General features: G+C 44.9%; 1 long non-coding RNA gene across 1 annotated transcript in view; it reads left to right on the top strand.

Annotated features, from left to right (window-relative positions):
• The window catches only part of LOC119965384, a 68244-nt gene extending 59587 nt beyond the window's left edge, over positions 1-8657 (top strand). Inside the window, exon 3 of the long non-coding RNA XR_005460502.1 lies at positions 8414-8657. This is a non-coding gene — a long non-coding RNA (uncharacterized LOC119965384). The remainder of the gene's footprint in view (positions 1-8413) is intronic.
• The last annotated feature ends 4583 nt before the right edge of the window (positions 8658-13240 follow it).

The raw sequence follows: 13240 nt of genomic DNA, 5'->3' as shown, positions 1-13240 counted from the left end.
TTACTGGCTGATTCTGTTAATACAAGCAAAACCCTGTCAGCTTTAGCTGCATCGGTTTGGATCTTTCTGGCCCATGGTGAAGGGGGTGGGGGTCAGGGGAATTGGGGGAAGCCATGATGCATTCCGGCCAGTGGGGGTCATACTCTGGGGAAGGCTGGGAATTGGATCAGATGGCCAGCCTGCACAGGTTAATTTAGCCCAATTAAGATCCCTTTGGGGACCATTTTGCACTTGCACTGGTATTTTCTTGCCATTTGAGCACTCACTCCCATCCATGTATGGAGGCCGCCAGCTCAATCGAGAAGTCCCACTAGCAAGCCAAGGGACCAACAAAAATGAAGGCTCCATGTCTCAGTGATGCCACATCTCCATCCATGGGATTGGAGTCAGTTCCAAATTTGGTGCATCAAATTACCACTGCTACCACAGTTTCAGGGCTCCTTCGGGGGCCGGTTGAGCTCACTTGGCTAGGCAGCTGGTTCATGACGCAGAGCAAGGCCAGCAGCACGGGTTCAATTCCTGTACCGGCTGGGGTTATTCATGAATCCCTGCCTTCTCAACCTTGCCCATCACCTGAGGTGTGGTGATCCTCAGGTTAAATCACCACCAGTCAAACAGCCTATGGTCATCTGAGGCTTTGCCTTTACCTGATACCACAAGATTCTATATTGTAAAGTCAGGTGGGATGGACACCTTATCAACATCGTGATAGCCCCTAAAACATTGTTGCTATGGTTATTGTGTAACATGCTTTGAAACTCTGGATACTGTCTGGTTAAAGCATGCACTGTTAAAGCTGAACATTTCCATGTACATCATTTGTTATTATAGCTAAGTCTTTGCATTACCAGTTGTTTAGTAAAGGCAGGACATTGCTCTCTTACTGTTGGCAGAATGTGCCAAACCTGATTGGCTTCTTTATGACAGCTCTCTTCACGCGCAGCCTTTTGACATCCCCCCTCAGGCATTTTTGCAGCAACTGCCAACTGAGACTGAACGCTACAGCTGGGAGGTCATGTACTGCTCGAAATGGAAGCAAATCCCTCTTCGGCACAAATGAACAAATTTCTGCAAAGCATGCCGCAACTTTTTAATTTTACCTCAATATAATTTGCCGTAACTGTTCGTTGCCCTTCTCAAATCGAAAGGTACAGTGGCAAGTGCTTCTAAGTGCTCAATCAGATGGAATGCTGAGAATTCAGGGCAGTTTGAAGATAATGCAGGGAAAAATTCATTCATGTGAGCAGCGTTAGACAGCCTATGTCCATTCCCTAGGAACAGCAAGTGGAGTACTCCCCGTGCAGCCCACGTGGGTTTCTTCAATGATATCAGTAAGAAACGCCTGAGTCACACAGGCACGGACTGTCATTGATTTAGGCGTTGACTGTCAGAGGAATTGACAGAAGACTGCGCAAGAAGCAGGACTATGAAAACAAATTTCTCACCCATGATATCATTATCGTGACTGTTAAACTGAAAAGGTAGAAGACAAGTCGGACGGGTGAATCACATTGTGATGTGGACTGAGGGAGATTTGAAGGAAGCCAAAAAGCTGAGGCTATGGTGGCAACAAATGAACATGATGAGGAGATGCCGGCGTTGTACTGGGGTGGGCACAGTAAGAAATCTTACAACACAAGGTTAAAGTCCAACAGGTTTATTTGGAATCACGAATGTTCGGAGTGTAGCTCCCTCCTTCATCAGGTGACAGCAATTCCTGATGAAGGAGCTGTGCTCCAAAAGCTTGTGATTCCAAATAAACCTGTTGGACTTTAACCTGTTGTAAGGCTTCTAACAAATGAATGAGTGGAAAGCAGGAATCTCTCACTTCGCTATCCTATTTTCTGAAACAAATCAATAGTTTGAAACATTTTCAAATTAACAATGACAAGAATGCTGATGCAAAAATTAGAATAAGTCATTAAAGGATCTGAAAAGTTATATTTATGGCATATTAGTCGGTAGAGATGTTGATGACTACTTGGGTGGGATTCTGAGTTCCTAAGTCTAAGTGTTGACTTTCACAGCTGCAAAACCGGTGGCAGATCTGGACTGATTCAGCTATTGTGGAGGGGCTACCACTGGCGCCACGTGGAACACGACCGATTCCAATGAAAAATGGTGCAGGATTCGCCAGGCCCATGAATGATACTCAGGAGGCTGACAAACTGCAGCCGCATATACACGTTAAAATCCCCGCACACACTCATCCCAGCCAACAAAATGGCACTGGTTGCATCACAGCTGATGGGTCGGCTGGGGGTTGAGAACAGTTAGGGAGGGTGGTTTGGGAGGACGCCTATACAACCTGTGGCCCTAGGTTCACAGTGGGCTGTCAGCAGCATGCACATCTGCATGGCTGCCTTTCCAGCTGCGGCAATGGTGTTCCGTGCTAGTCCACCCCGACCCTACAGCCTCCCGGCCAGCGACACAACTGTGAGCACACTATAGCGATGTGGGCACTTTCTGTGCCCCTTCTCTCACCATTTTTAAAAGTACAAGTGAACCATGCCGTCAGGAACTCGGCCCATCGGAGGCGGAGAATCGCAGAGACCCCGGAGCATACTGGGTCAGGCAGGCTCATGATCTGCAAACAGTATTTACTGTACGTGCATTCCGGACCACCTTGACGCCACTTTGAGGCTTTGGAAAATTGTGATTTGGCGTCAAATCAGCGCGCGCCGCGATTTCGCCGTCAAAATCTATTCTTCGTCCAATCGCGTTTCCCGATTTTGGCGTCAGCCAATGGAGATCCCACTCCGTACCTTTTCAACTGGAAGTTAGTAAGAAGATCTGCAGGTGGACCAGATCTTTAGGGTGAGTAAGCTAATAATTCTGAACCAAGATATTTTTATCCCTCATTTCTTTTCAAATGTACTTTCAAGACAAATGGGGATGGAAACAAAACTGCCCAGAGCCATTTGTCTAAAGTTCCTCACAATGTCTCAAAAGCATGTATTCCATTAGTAGTAGGGTCCAAAGGACCAGAGGCCAGCATACATTCCCTCTGACAAAAGAAAGAGAAATGCAAACAGCATCCTTTTGGAAGCACAGTCTATCCTAGAGCTATAAATGGAGCTCTACAAACAAATCATCAAAGTAACTGGATCTTTTGTGCCCACTTGTAAAATTGCTTCAAAGCCTCATTTGAAAGATGACCTCTCCAGGATTCCCTTGGTACTGCACTGATGAACCAGTCTCTGTGGCATCCTTCCACCTTGTAAGACGATGGTTTGCACCCTGCTCTCCTTCGCTGTGTTAGGCTTTGCCTGGTATGGTTCAGGAGGCCCATTCTGGCATGGTAGTCTCTGTCACATGTGCTGCAGGGAAGACAGTGGGCAGAGGAGTTGCACGATACGCTGGAAGTGGCAGGGCACCAGCCAATTTGGCGCCACTGCAGATCTTGAAGGATTTCGATGTTGCTCTCTCCGAGCTGACCTTACCCATCATGTTGCACCATGGAGGGTCAGCAACTTACTAATCAGGGGCTGCCTGACTTGTGATGGGTAGTGGCTGACCAGTTGTACACAATGCTGGCTTCCGCTATTGGAAATAGCCTACAGCACCTGTTCTCTACCCCAATCGAGTTGGGCTTATTGCTCCTAACTGCTATCAGCCACGTTGCATTGATGCTATTCAGCGAAACTGAAGCGTCCTTTCCAGGGTGCAAACTTCGGCAACATTTATGGAAACCCTGGGTTTCCCAAAGGTCAGGACCCCTCCTCGACCTCCCTAGTTGACTTCAAAGGAATGCAAAACATTATGTTGCAGGATTTGCTGGAAGGGTGACGTATTTAGACAACCTGTCTTTGGGCTCCGCTCCAGATTTGTGGTCAAGGTTGAGCCTTCAGCTCTCCAGAAGTACCCACAAGGCTGTGTGGTATGCGCCCATAACTGGGAGTTTGATTCATGAGTGTCAGGATGTGGCCACATGCCACTTGGCCTGCATGCTGCTTGTCTGGATATCAAACCTCCTCCAAGTTCTTCTGAAGCTATAACCTGGGGTCACCAGTGACCGAGTTTCTGTGTTGCCACGAGGAGACACCACTGCACGAGGACTTTCTGATGGAGAGATTGTGTACTGACAGGGAGGGACTTACACCTAACCATTGCTACCAGCCAGAAGTATGGGCTGAAACTGTGAAGCAAGCTAGCACACAAAAGCTGTGTCTGCCTTTCGCTAAACATTCCAGGTCAAAAAAAAAACCCAGAAGTTATTTTTCCTTCAAACATTCATTATTCTTCTTGCAAGAATTCAACAAAATTGAACTAATTTTCAATGAACAATTTCACAGAACTTTACATTTGCAGAAGGAGGCATGTCAGTTCATCAAAAACAAATATTCATCCAATTTTCCCTTAAAATTGCAGTGATTTTGATTCCTCCATCACGCCCATGTGTCAATGCATTTCAGAACCTACTGCTTAAAAGAAGTTTTCCAAGCATTTATCTTCAACAAGCATTTCAAATTAATCAGCCTGTGTGTGATTATCAAACAGGGAAACAATCTTTCCCCATTGACTATCCAAATCCAGTAAATCTCTGACCTTCTCTGCTGCAATGCAGATTCTCACAGTGCTTTATACCTCTGCGCATAGTTGCCAGTCCTAGACATCATCCTATTGTTTCTTCTGCCATGGGGAACCCAAACCAAATCACAGTATCCATGGTTTAATCGGTATTTTGTACATTTTTTTTGCACTGAGACCAACGGACCATAAGACATGGGGGTAGAAGTAGGCCATTGCCTCATTGAGTATGCTCCGCCATCCAATGAGATCATGACTGATCTGACACTGTCATCCTCAACTCCACTTTCCCGCCTATCCCCATAACCCTTGATTCCTTACTGATTAAATATCTGTTTATCTCAGCCTTGAGTATACTGAAAAACCCAGCCCTCTGTTGTAAAGAATTCCACAGATTCACTACCCTCTGAAAGAAGAATTTCTCCTCATCTCTGTCTTAGATGGGCGACCCCTTACTCTCCGATATGCCCTCTGGTCCTACACTCTCCCATAAGGGGAAACAACCTCTCAGCATCCACTCTGTCAAGCCCCCTGAGAATCCTTTATGTCTCAGTAAGGTCGTTTCTCAATTCCTCTAAACTCTAATGAGTACTGGCCCACTCTACTCATCCTTTCCTCATAAGAAAATCCCTTCCATTTCCTGAAATTAAAAATATTTCTGCCTTTTATCTACCTAGGTTTGGTTTTAGCTACCTTGCGTTGTGCTTTCATAAAGTGATGTAGCGCAATTATTGAAAAGAATTAAGGGACTGGTTTAATTATCACTTTTTCCTGGAAAATAAAAGAGAAACACAGAAGAAGCCAAAGTGGTGACAACAATGAGGAAGGGGGGAGGGGAACTATAGACTGGGCAGCACGGTAGCATTGTGGATAGCACAATCGCTTCACAGCTCCAGGGTCCCAGGTTCGATTCCGGCTTGGGTCACTGTCTGTGCGGAGTCTGCACATCCTCCCGTGTATGCGTGGGTTTCCTCCGGGTGCTCCGGTTTCCTCCCACAGTCCAAAGATGTGCGGGTTAGGTGGATTGGCCATGCTAAATTGCCCGTAGTGTCCAAAATTGCCCTTAGTGTTGGGTGGGGTTACTGGGTTATGGGGATAGGGTGGAGGTGTTAACCTTGGGTAGGGTGCTCGTTCCAGGAGCCGGTGCAGACTCGATGGGTCGAATGGCCTCCTTCTGCACTGTAAATTCTATGTAAAAAATATCTATGATCCAGAGGGTAGCGGAGTTTATATTGTTAAATGAAGGACAAAATAAACCTCTCTGTACAATAAAGTAAATTAGCACGGGCAAGAAAAATGTAATGTATATCTTTACAACTGTTTATAAATATGGGAAATGCCAAAAAAAAGATTTCTCAAAAAAAAAAGAATTAATTTCCACATGGAGAGACAAGGATTAATCAAAGATAGGCAACATGGCTTTGTCAAGGGGAGATCATGTCTACAAAATTTGATTGAATTTTTCGAGGAGGTGACTAGGTGTGTCGGAGTTGGGATGAGTGGATGAGTTGATGTAGTTTACATGGACTTTAGTCAGGCTTTTGACAAGGTCCCGTATGGGAGACCGATCAAGACGGTAAGACCCATGAAATCCAGGGCAATTTGGCAAATTGGATCCAAAATTGGCTCAGTGGCAGGAGGCAGAGAGTATGTAGGTGGTTTTTGTGAATGGAAGCCTGTGCCAGTAATGTACCCTAGGGAATGGTGCTATGTCTCTTGTAGTGTAAATAAATAATTTAGACGGGAAATGTGGGGGGTACAAAAAGTTTGCAGATGACACAAAAATTAGTTGTGTGGTAAATAGCAAGGAGGAAATCCTTAGATTAGAGGGTGATATAGACAGGCTAGTCAGATGGGCAGAAGTGTCAAATGGAAGTGTGAGGTGATGCACTTTGGGAGGACTAACAAGGCAAGGGAATACACAATGAACAGGAGGACACTAGAAGATACAGAGGACCTTATGTCCATAGGTCCCTGAAAGCAGCAGGATAGGTATAGAAGGTGGTTAAAAAGGCATACAAGATACTTGCCTTTATTATCCAAGGCATAGAATATAAGAGCAGGGAGGTTATGATGGAGCTGTATAAAACTTTCATTAAGCCACAGCTCGAGTACCGTGTACAGTTCTGGTTGCCACACTATAGGAAGGGTGTGATTGCACTAGAAAGGGTACAGAGGAGATTCACCAGGATGTTCCTGGGCTGGAGTATTTCAGCTATGAAGAGAGGCTGTTCAGCTGGGGTTGTTCTCCTTAGAGCAGTGAAGGCGGGGGGGGGGGGGGGGGGGGGGGGGCGCTGATTGAGGTGTACAAAAATTATGAAGGACATTGATAGGGTTGATAGGAAGAAACTTTTGCCTTCGTAGAGGGGTCAGTAGCGAGGCAGCATAAATTTAAGGTAATTGGCAGGAAATGTAGAGGGGATTTGAGGGAAAGCCTTTTACCCAGATGGTGGTGGGAATCTGCAACTCAGAGCCTGGAAGGCAATTAGAGGCAGAAACAGACACAACATTCAAGAGTATTTAGATGAGCACTTAAAACACAAAGCTAGGGAAGTGCTGGAAAATGGGATTAGAATGGATAGCTGTTTGATGGCCGGCACAGACACGATGGACTGAAGGGCTTCTTTCTGTGCTGTATGACCCTATGTATTTGAACATTCAGATTTTCCTGGAAATACTCAGCAGGTCTGACAGCACCTGTTAAAGGAAAAACAGAGTTAACGTTTCAGGGCTGTTCTGAGGCATGGCCAAAATCTGAAACAGATCTTTCAGTGTTGCGTGCTCCATGGCGGTGCAAGTGCAAAGTTGACAGTACCCTGCTCCTGCACCTTAAGTGAATGCAACGTGGAAAGTAGACACGGCACTGCAGTAAGATAATATCAAACTTCTTCTGTGAAAGTAACTGAAACAAAGGGAGCATCTGGTAGGCACAATGCTTATTTATAATTAAATGTGGCCACATAAAGCTGTAATAACACATGATTCCACACATAGAGCGTTTGTAATAGCTCTATAATTTACAATGTTAATAAAGTTTAATACAAAGGCAAGGTTGACTAAATTGAAATGCTCTTTGCCTGAGCAATTCTGGTTATTAGCGGAGTTTCACATTGCTCATCCGTTGTTTGGACGATTTTTGAAAAATTAAATTTCTGGTAAAATTAATGTGCTTTTCAAGCATTTACTGATTTACACCTTGGGAACTAGTCATGTTTGGAGAATAATTAGAAAACAAATTTGAAGTTAATGAGGCTGCACATTGCCTCACTCTCTCAGTTGCAGCTTCATTAAAGTAACTCCCAAGCTCACTGACTATTTTAATTCTAATAACTAATACGTCCCTTACTAAAAACTAGAGAGGAAAGTTTCAGAAAGCTTGTTCAATCGCCAGAGGTAACGTGTTGCTGCTCAGCCTGAGTGAGCATAGTGGTAAAATGTTCCTGGGCTAATAATCCTGAGGCCCAGGCTAATGCTCTGGGGAGACGGGCGCAAACCCCACCACGGCAACTGGTAGAACGTAAATTCTACGAATAAATCTGGAATTAAAAGTCAATCTCAATAAGGATCACCATTATTAAGGCATCACCGATTGTCATTAAAAAGCTACCTGGTTCACTCATGTCCTTTAGTGATGGAAATCTGCCATCCTTACCTGGTCTGGCCGCCATGTTACTCCAGACCCACAGCAATGTGGTTGACTATGAAATGGCTTCTGATGTGGCCTAGTAAACCACTCAGTTCAAGGGATCCAGTAAGGGATGGACAACAAATGTTGACCAGGCCAGTGATGGCCATATCCCATGAAAGAATATTTTTTTAAAAACCTGATGTAGAATGGGCACCTCATGTATATAGAGATGTATTGTCCCCTTTCTCATTACAGTTGCCAACTCTAGTTGAAAGTATGTTTGGAGGTTTCGTCATGTGGCCTCCTGCTGCCACACCCTGCAACGCATTCCATGCTCCCATCATTGGTCGTTGAATGCATCCATCCTCGTGGCGCACAGCCATCCTACACCATCTGGAAAGTGAAGCAACTCCAAGGTGTCCAATTGGATGATTCCTGATGTCTGTCAATCCATCTTCAGTATGTTTATATTAATAAAAGTTGAATATCGATGAAAAGATGGATGTGTTGTCTAAGCTTTTTCATCTTGTACTCATGAGGACAAATACAAGAATGCCAAATCTCAAACAATCACAACAATTGTTACCACAGGCGAAAATTATGTTGACTGGTTGGCTAGTCGACTCTGATTGGTTGATGCGTAAATGGAAAAAGCACCAGGAAATTGTGCTCTACTGAATTCTATCCACTCTGGTTGAGACTTCCTGGAAAAACTCTAATAAATTAATCAGACATGATTTCCCTTTCATGAAGTCATGCTGACTTTGCTTGATTAGATTATGATTTCCCAAATTAACTGCTATTACTTCCTTAATTAATTCTGACATTTTCCACATTTTCCCAACACTAGGTGTTAGGCTAATTGACCTATAGTTAGTCATTTTTTGTCTTCCTCCCATTTGAATAAGAGTGTCACATTGGAAGTTTTTCAATCCTCCGATACTTCTTCATAATCCACGGATTTTTGGAAAATTACAACCAATGCATCCACTATCTCTGCAGCTACTTTTAGGATCCAAGGAAGCAAGCCATCTGGGCCAGAGAACTTATCTACCTTTAGCCCCATTAGATTGTCTAATATTACTTCTCTAGTGATGGTGGCAGCATTTAATTCTTCCCTGTATTCTTCAGTATTAATGGGATGTTTGAAGTATCTGAAATGAAATGAAAATCGCTTATTGTCACGAGTAGGCTTCAATGAAGTTACTGTGAAAAGCCCCTAGTTGCCACATTCCGGCGCCTGTCCGGGGAGGCTGGTACGGGAATCGAACCGTGCTGCTGGCCTGCTTGGTCTGCTTTAAAAGCCAGCGATTTAGCCGAGTGAGCTAAACCAGCCGCTCTTCCACCATAAAGATGTAAGATGTCTGTTTAACTCCGCTACCATTTCATTGTTCCCCATAACTATCTCTCGTGATTCATTTGACAATGAACAAACGTGCCACTGACACAGGACCTCCAGAAATAAAGGTTCTCTGTCTGAAATCTCATGGTTCAGACTGGAACACATTCCACACTCGACATACTGATGGCAGCTTCACCTCTCGTTGGCTCACCTCCTGAGGAGGTTCACCTCCTGTTGACTGCAAACTTAGATGAACAGAGTCACAGGACTGCAAATTTGCTTTTAACAACAACAAAAAATGATTAAACGTGAAAAGTTTGACTATAATCCAATACTCCACCTAGCTTATTAAATGTACACATATTTTAAGAATAACACAGATCAGCAAGTTTATGCTGTGCTGTAATGTCCTCAGCCACCACATAGTCCCTGTGACCGGACAGGCTAACAGTTGTCAGATAACACCCCACTCTGAAGCCAAGTATTAAATGTCACCCTATCAAGTTTCTGTGAATCTCCCCTCAAATTCCCCCCAAATTATTGTCACATGAGGGTTTCCAAACTCTCAAAAGGCGTACTTTAGAATCTTCCCACAAAATCTGGTTTCTCTCAGCTGTTTTCAGCAAGGATCTGCCTTCAGGTTTCTCAGCTGTAGTTTCACCATTCCTTTGTCTTGAAAGCCTTTCAAACTTTCACAGAGACTCTCTGGTACTCAGTTCCCAACAGAATTCTGTTATTTCAAAAACTGGAAATAAGGACATCAAATCTTACGGCCGCTTCAGATATCTGGCTTTCATCTAGCCAATCTCATCAGCTCTGCTCTTCCCAGTTCGGTTTTTAACTTCAGTGCTCAAATTCTAGTTCCTGTTTTCCTTTTCACTTCAAAATTCATGAAAAACTCGCTTTTCATTACCTCGTTTCTGCAACTAGCTTTCTTACCCATTACTCCATCGTATGGTTTTCCTGCTTCTCGCAGGGCTCTGAGTGTTATCTTCTCTCACACTGCTAAGCTTCAACTGCTATGATTTCAGCTAAAACTAAACTCAAAAATCCTTTCTACCCTAAAGGTGCCCCTGTCCCTTTAAATGGGGGGGGGTTCTCGGAGGGCCATGTGACCCATAGGGCCAATCCTGGGATTGAACGTAGGTTTTGCTGGTAGGAGTTTGGAGTCGTGAAGTACTTTATCTCACTCTTTGTAAATAATTATTTGCCTTCATGAATCATTTCTTCGTTAATCTACTTGGTGCTCGCCAGCCTTTCAGGATACTACTTTTAGGACGAGGATCAATCAGAGTACCCTCCACCAGCTACAGAAATCGGGAGTGCAGATTTTGCCTGGATGACTTTCATTTGAAGCAACTCATTCAGCTGTCTGTGCGTGTCGAAATGCCTTTTTTTTTGGATAAATGTGAGCTATTTGATTCTAATACAGAGCAGTGGGTGTTATATGTCGAACGCCAGTGAATGCCAATGAAATGAGATGGGAAGAGACGCAATGGGTAATCCCATTAGCAGCCTGTGGGATCCTGGCCTAAAGCCCAGTTGGGAGTCTGACTTCTCCAGAAGCCCCCGACTCCTTTTAAGGAGCTTGTAGAATTAGTCAAGGGACATTATCACTCAAAGCCTTCGGCGATAATACAATGATGCAAATTTAATTAAACGACACGAGCCCCAGGGGATGATAGCAGCATTCGTGTTGTGCCTAAACCAAAGACATTAAAGGTCACCCAGGCTTTGTAAAGTGCCAAAAAGGGAGTGATGGAACTGCAGAGCGTGCTAGCAGTTGAGGTCCACCAAGTTTGATGGGAACCTCCTGGCGCCAGGGATGAAGACTCAGAAAGTAATATGGAAAGAGGCTCGGAGCAAAAGAGAGTGCAGAGATATAGGGAATTTGATCCACAGACGAGGAGCTGTGAAGAATGCTCCCATTGTGAGAGATGTAAGTTCAGGGAAGCGGCATGTTATGCCCTACATTAGGAGGGGCAAATTAGGAGGAAGTGCAGGGTTAGGCAGAGCTTACAGGGGGCTAACAAAACCATATACAATGTTGAGAATAATCTTGAAAACGGGCCTCAAACATGTAGTTTAAACAGCATTAAAGTGGGAAAGATAGCTCCAATTACGATTGTATTGATGGTATATGGTCAGCCACTTAAAATGGAGGTGGATACAGGGACCTCTGATACAGCTGGAGGTGAATAAACGTATCGTTATTTACAAGGTGGGGTTCTCACCTCTGATGTTAAGAAGCACGACGGCCAGGCTAGCAACATTTACTTGGGAAGATTTAAGGATCCTGGGAGCACCCACAACGCCCATGAGCTATCGGTATCTGTTAGTTCAACTGCCTCTAATAGTCGTGAAGAGCCAAGGGCCAAGTCTGATGGGCCGAGATTGGCTGAGCGAAATTAGATTAAATTAGCTAGAAATGTTCAATATTAATGAAGGAGATGCCCATGAAGATGTAAAAAATACCAGCCAGTTTTCCAAGAGGAGTTAAAGCAAAGATTTACGTGGATTCTGAGACCACGTCCAATTTTTACTGAACTCACCCATCCCTATGCCTTAAAAGAGAAGTAGAGTAAGAAGTCTTACAACACCAGGTTAAAGTCCAACAGGTTTGTTTCAAACACGAGCTTTCGGAGCACGGCTCCTTCTTCAGGTGAATGGAAAGGCTTGTTCCAGAAATGTTTATATAGACACAGTCAGAGATGCCCCGGAATGCGAGCACCTGCAGGCAATCAAATCATCAAAGATGCAGAGAGAGAGGTAACTCCAGGTTGAAGAGGTGTGAATTGTCCCAAGCCAGTTCAGTCGGTAGGCCTCTGCAAGTCCAGGCTTGTTGGTGGGGGCCGAATGTAATGCGACATGAATCCCAGATCCCGGTTGAGTCCGCATTCATGCGTGCGGAACTTAGCTATAAGTTTTTGCTCAGCAATTTTGCGTTGTCGCGTCTCCTGAAGGCCTCCTTGTAGAATGCTGACCCGGAGATCAGAGGCTGAATGTCCTTGACTGCTGAAGTGTTCCCCAACTGGAAGGGAACAGTCCTGCCTGTTGATAGTTGCACGATGCCCGTTTATTCGTTGTCGCAGTGTCTGCATGGTCTCGCCAATGTACCACGCTTCGGGACATCCTTTCCTGCAGCGTATGAGGTAGACTACATTGGTCGAGTCGCACGAGTATGCGCCGCGTACCTGGTGGGTGGTGTTTCCACGTGTAATGGTGGTGTCCATGTCGATGATCTGGCATGTCTTGCAGAGATTACCCTGGCAGGGTTTTGTGGTGTTGTGGTTGCTGTTCTGAAGGCTGGGTAATTTGCTGCAAACAATGGTTTGTTTGAGGTTGCGCGGTTGTTTGAAGGCCAGTAGTGGGGGTGTGGGGATGACCTTGGCAAGATGTCCATCCTCGCTGATGATGTGCTGGAGGCTGCGAAGAAGATGTCGTAGTTTCTCCGCCCCAGGAAAGTACTGGACGACGAAGGGTACTCTGTCAGTGGTGTCCCGTGTTTGTCTTCTGAGGAGGTCGGTGCAGTTTTTTGCTGTGGCGCGGTGGAACTGTCGATCAATGAGTCGAGCGCCATATCCCGTTCGTACGAGGGCATCTTTCAGCATCTGTAGGTGTCTGTTGCGCTCCTCCTTGTCTGAGCAGATCCTGTGTATACGGAGGGCTTGTCCATAGGGGATGGCTTCTTTAATGTGTTTCGGGTGAAAGCTGGAGAAGTGGAGCATCGTGAGATTATC

This window comes from Scyliorhinus canicula, chromosome 4 (assembly GCF_902713615.1).
Source record: "Scyliorhinus canicula chromosome 4, sScyCan1.1, whole genome shotgun sequence".
In the NCBI taxonomy this organism is placed as follows: Eukaryota; Metazoa; Chordata; class Chondrichthyes; order Carcharhiniformes; family Scyliorhinidae; genus Scyliorhinus; species Scyliorhinus canicula.
This window is presented reverse-complemented; position numbering and strand designations above follow the sequence as displayed.